The sequence below is a fragment of the Chironomus tepperi genome, unplaced genomic scaffold (genome assembly GCF_022539635.2).
Source record: "Chironomus tepperi strain 1889 unplaced genomic scaffold, CSIRO-AGI_Ctep_v1 contig_81, whole genome shotgun sequence".
NCBI lineage: Eukaryota > Metazoa > Arthropoda > Insecta > Diptera > Chironomidae > Chironomus > Chironomus tepperi.
In genome coordinates this window covers 97,750-104,310 of record NW_027226203.1, presented here as the reverse complement: position 1 = coordinate 104,310, position 6,561 = coordinate 97,750, and positions in this window count along the sequence as shown.

Sequence of the window (6,561 nt, the reverse complement as noted above, 5' to 3'; positions counted from 1 at the left end):
TCCATTTAATCTCAATGTGAAATTGAGAGTGTTTGCAATAATCATCATCGACGTCATCAACGGAGAGAAGAATATAAAATGCAATCAGCATTCAATCCACTGATTTTTATTGCATGCACACGCGTCAACATGATTTTTTTCGCAGGAATATAAAAAAAACTGTAACGAGGGACAAACATTTTTCGGGTAGAATATTTGGCGCTGATTGTGACAGACATTGAGGCAAGATTACATGCATAGTGGGACACATTGGGATTACCTGACCACATTGTTTGTATATCCAATGGTGATGATCGACGACGAAGCAGGTTTTCTTTTTAAAAACAACATAAAAAATTGCCTTGCAAAACACAATGAGAATCCCTTTTGTGTCAACTGAACCTTTATATTCAGTCAGAAGAGGATTTCTTTAGAATTGCTATGGGAAAAAAAGTATATATATGTCCATGAGAAACAGTTTTTGCTGGCATGATCATTCTTTCATACTCTTTAATGCTTTTTTGTGTAGATTCTTACAATTTCTTTAATTCTTCTTCTTTTTTTTATTTTGTGTGAGTTTCAAGAGTAAGTAACAAAATAATACATGCGTTTTACTTGAACAACACAGAAAATAGAATGAGAAATGAAAAGAAATTGGAAAAAGTTGAGAATATGAAGAATTTTTCGGTTGAGTAGCTCGTTTTGATATGGGAATATATATGGATCCATATAGATTGAAGATTAGTAAGTAATGCTGGTGAGTTTTTTTATGCAGAAATGCAGCTATGCGAATATTATTCACAGAATTACTAAAGAGTTCTTCGACCGTAAAATAGAAAAGATTATAAAATATTGATAAATCTGCAGTGACTGCAGAACAGATTCTGAAAAGTTGGGGCTTGTGAAAATTCTCAAATGTAGCTTTGAGTTAGTAAGAATTCAGGATTCGTACCCTGATCCATGCTCAATTTTTGAAGAATTTATCAGTTTAAAATCCCATATTTTAATTAATTTCATGGTTGTAGATCATCGATCAAGATGGATCCATGATTATTCGTATTCATTGTCTATTAACATCTTATTAATATACTATTGACTGTTAAGGAACCTATAGAGCAGGGTCTAGAGTTTTTCTTATCACTCCCTGATAACATTTGGCTTCAAAATTGACAAAAATTTGACCCGAGTCATGCCAAAGCTACGTTGAATCCGGCTTTAAACCGGTATTGTGGTTTTTTGAAACCCATCCTCGACAAATTCTCAATACTACCCAGGAAGTCTCGGACTCTGTCTCGGCATTGTTAACCCTTAACCAGTATGACTCCATTCTAATACTGAGTTTTGTCCTTTTGTCCTTGTTTTGATACTAGCTTTAAATTGTAGAATAGATTATAATGTAGGGTTTGCTTATAGAAACGGCACTTGTATCGATGATCTGTTGTACCATCCCGAATTCTCTACAAATTGCCTAAACCTAAAATAACCTTTTAGCTATTCAGATCTTTGAGATCCAGAGCTGCGCTAGGGCGATTTGCGGCTAATGATTGTTTAACGAGTGAGGGTGCGCCAGGGTCCTTGATAAAGCCAACAATGTCCAAATAGCGCTGTTTTGGTATATCCTTTTTAATTGTATCTCTAGTTCCCGATTCATCTGAAGATTTTGGAAACAAAATTGTGCAATAGTTCTACATAGTAGGTTATTTGCACTGGTATATCTTTATTGTGTCAAATTCAAGATGGTTCTAATCAGAAATAGAAGTCACTAAGAAGTCGGCAGCTAAATGTTTGATTATTAAACGTCTAAATTATTCGCTAAAATTGGAAAATGTTTATGTCATAGCTGACTAAATTATCAGCCACTTCAATCTAAGATTCTAATACTATTGAACTACTTCAAACCTATGTTATACTTAATTCAATTGATATATATATATATATAGTCAGTAAAGTAACAAAGTATGTAAAACCAAAATATATCTTTTTTTTTTTTTTTGAGAAAAATACATCAAAAACCATATCAAATGGTATCAAATCTTTTCAAAAGTTCAAGACCTTTCACAAAATATTTACATGTATTTAAAATATTTCTCAGAAACCATCAGATACCCTCAGATTCCATAGAATTCGGCACGCATCATCTTAATCTCTTTCTCTAACCTTGATAATATTCTAAAGAAAATCTCAAAGTTTGCATATTTCACCTTTTCCTGCATATCATTGCATCTACATCATGATGCATAATAATTACAAGACACACACCTCATATCCATCCCGTAGTAAATCGCATTAACTATCACAATACACAAAAGAGAAGCAGCAAGAAGAAATAATCTTTGACCTTCGATATGTATAACTATCGATATTCTTACTTCTTCTTCTTTTTTTCATGCATGTTTCTTCTCATTTCTCATTCTTCAACAACAATTGTGCTGCCTTTTTGCCTCGTTACGACATTGAATTTATTTAAAAATAATACGAAGAAATATTCTATTCTAAAAATGCGAAAAAGGACACAAGAAATCATTATTTTTGTTGCTGTATATGGCAATGACTCTTTTGTTAAAGATCTACACAGATACATTTATGGATCGAAAAAAACGACTGTGAATGGGAATAAAGAATAAGAAGAAGAGTTTCAAGACTGTAACTAATCTTAATGTGTCTCATGAACGAGAAGAGATTTCTGGAACTGTGACAATTTTGTCAGGATTTCTTTTGATGATGCATTGAAAAATGACTTTTAAAATGATAGAATTTAATAAATTGAGAAGAATTTGAAAGATTTTAAGAAATTAGAATAATTTAAAGAAATTTTGAAGAATTTGACGAAATTTGAAGAATTTGAAGAAATTTTGAAGAATTTAAAGAAATTTGACAAATTTGAAGAAATTTGAATAATTTGAAGAAATTTGAAGAATTTGAAGAAATTTGAAGAAATTTGAAGAATTTGAAGAAATTTCAAGAATTTGAAGAAATTTGAAGAATTTGACAAAATTTGAAGAAATTTGAATAATTTGAAGAAATTTAAAAAATTTGAACATATCTGAAGAATTTGAAGAAATTTGAAGAATTTGAAGAATTTTAAAAAATTTGAAGAAATTTTGAAGAATTTAAAGAAATTTACATAATTTGAGAAATTTGAAGAATTTGAAGAAATTTGAAGAATTTGAAAAAATTTGAAGAATTTGAAAAAATTTAAAAAATTTGAAGAAATTTAAAAAATTTGAACAAATCTGAAGAATTTGAAGAATTTTAAGAAATTTGAAGAAATTTTGAAGAATTTAAAGAAATTTACATAATTTGAAAATTTGAAGAATTTGAAGAAATTTGAAGAATTTGAAGAAATTTGAAGAATTTGAAGAAATTTGAAGAATTTGAAGAAATTTGAAGAATTTGAAGAAATTTGAAGAATTTTAAGAAATTTACATAATTTGAGAAATTTGAAGAAATTTGAAGAATTTGAAAAATTTGAAGAAATTCAAAAATTTTAAGAGTTTTACAAATTCGAATCGAAATGAATTCAAGACTCAATATTTCTATTAAAAATCCCCGCAAGGGTCCTCCATTGTGCAACATAGAAGTCGATGATGATCATGCAGGATTCCATTTTTGGGGACACAAAAATCGTAAATCGTACGTCGAGAAGGTAATAAATTGTTGAAATGAATTCTGCCCTAAAAAAAATCTTCTACTTTTATTCCATTCTACTCTTCTTAATAACGAAATATACGATTTTATTAATGATACAATTTTCTATGTAACAACATAAGGAATTTTTATAGCCCATTCTCAATTGAATGGATTTGGTCGAAATGAATGAATGAAATTCTTCTATTCGATTATGGGAAATATGAAGAAGGCCTCTTACACATGTGATTGTCATAATTCTTTCTTGTGCTCCTTTTTCTTACCTTTTTAACGGAAAGTTTTACGTTAAAATTATGAATGAAATTTTCAAGCATGAAACATAAATTCAATTCGAATAAAAATGCGTTAAACATTTCTTCAGAATTCAAACAAAAAATAAATAAATGTGTGAAAAAATATTATTGATGAAACTTGAGAAATTTTTGAAATTAGAGAAAGCACGAGCATAAGCAGCAGATGGATGCAAATTACATTGGCGGAAAGAAGCCAATGATCCATTTGATAATCTCTCTCGTTTCAGTTTGCAAACTTCCTCATCTACTTGACTGTTGTTTGCAGTCATTGATGGAAGTGGAAGTATTTTTTTTGGGAAGTAGGAAGGGTCAGTGAGTGATGTTGGGAATGGAAAGCATTTTTGATTGATTTTTAATTAATTTTTCAAGAATATTTCTTTGGTTAAAATCAATTTAAAATTTAAACATTGATGAATTTATTTAAAACGTCAAAAAAATCCTAACGGTTTTATGAAATTTGAATTTTATTTTCTCAAAAATTTTCTCACCTCAAAAAGTTTTTCGTTCATAAATCTTTCAAAATTGAACTTTTTGACCAACTTTTGATCTAATATGCATCAAAAAAGTGGCAAAAATATAACTGTATCAAAAAAAAAATAAACATTTTGGCTGAAAATCGAAATTTTAAATAAAAATTTGTAAATTTACCGACTTTTTTGAATTCTTAAAATTTCTTGAAAAATCATCAAAAAATTGAAATTTATTATGAAATTAATGAATAAAAATATTCAAAAACCTTGAAAAATTGTCACAAAATTTAGAAATCGACCAAATTGTAGAATCAAAATTTCCAAACCAAACATCCAACTTCTTCAACTACCAACAACTCCAATCTGATCACTTCACATGCCATTACCCATTCAAATAACATATTTTTAAGCTAATATCACAATCTAGCATCATCACAGCATTTTCAGACTCAATAATTGTTTGCACATGTTATTTTTGTCAAATGTTATTCCATCCATCTTTTGTCTCAGTCACAGCTACAAATAGCAACATTTTGCAATGTGTTGGGTGGTCGAAGATTATAATTAACATAAAAATTTTAACTTTTAAGTGTCAATTTTTATTTTTGACGACTTGAAGGGTTTCCTTCTTCTTCTTCTTCTTGCTGTGTCTTTGTTGGCATTTTGTGAATTGCTGTTTGGAGATTTTAAAGGCTTTCTTTAATTAGTGACGAAAAAGTTTTGTATGGAAATATTTTGACATTTAAATTTTTGTTGCTTAGTTGAAAGGATTTGTTTTTATTGGAGTTTTGAAAGTTTTTGCAACTGAGTTTTAGTTGGAAGTGCTTAAAGGATTTTGAATTTTCTGAAAATTTCACAATTTTAAAAGAGTTTAACTGTAAATTTGCATAAATATTTCAACGTCAATTTAGACACAAATTTTAAAATAGTTTGGAATTTCAACTCATCATGACCTTTCAAAATATTGAATTAATCAACGCTAAATCATGAAATTATGAGACACATCCTCAACATTCATGCAAATTTAATCTCAAAAATCAATTTTTCCAATTTGCAAAAAATCATTTCAGCAACTCAAAAACATTTCATTTCTTTTTAAAATAGTTTCAAAAAATTCAGAGAATTTCTGCACAGTCACACCTTAAAACATATTTTTGCAATAATTGAATGAAGTTAGACAGAAACGTGAAAGCGGCACTTCACAAATCTCTATTAAGCTCTTATCTAAATTAGCTTTTATTGTGATTTACTGTCGACACTACCTGACTTGATAAGATATCAATAGAATGGCTTGAATCTCTTTTTAAAATAGGAAATTTGAGTTTTGAATTGTTTTAAAGAGTTTTGAGTCTTGATTAAAGCAATTAGTGAGTACTTTAAATTCAATTGATTGCTGATGAGCTACAATTTGAAGAAGAAATTTAGAATCCAATTTGGAACTGATTTTAATGGCTTAAGCAGTGTTTATAAAACCTCGAATCTCGAAAAACTCTGAAGAATTTCTACAATTAACTCAAATAAATCGACAAATTTTGAATTTCAATGTTTCAAATTCAGAAGCAATTTAGGGTTTAAGATGAGCCATTCGAACCCAGATCAGCGCAACACTGACATGATGCTGAATTCAATCTAAATCACCTTGTAAGAGCCACTATTCGAGTACTTATTTACCGATTTGGAGCCGATGTTGCTGCAAAAGGCCTTCCATGTGACTTTATTACTGACCGAATCACAAAACTGGTTCAAGTTCTCAGTTTTGACATCTAACTGAAATTTCCTCGATTACCGTCCTACGCCATGTTACACAATTCAAGTCTGGTTCCCCTCCATCATTCAATTCACCAAGCCTCCAATCCCAGTCATTAATTTCCATAAAATCCTCATTTCGACAATACAAAAAATTCACTCAAACTTAATTTCAATTCACAACAAAAATTGACTCAAGTTCATTGATAAAATTTTCATGTAAACAACATTTCGCTAATGGATTTCAAACTGAATGTGAATCTTGAGCAAATTTAGATTGTAAAGAGTCATAAATCAACATTGTATTGAGATACGGCATAACATTTTTGCAGAGACGGAAGGATAGGAAATGAAGAGAAGCAATTCACGGAAAAAGTCTATTAGATGTCTGTGAAATTAAATGTCAGTAAACTATTCGTTTTTGT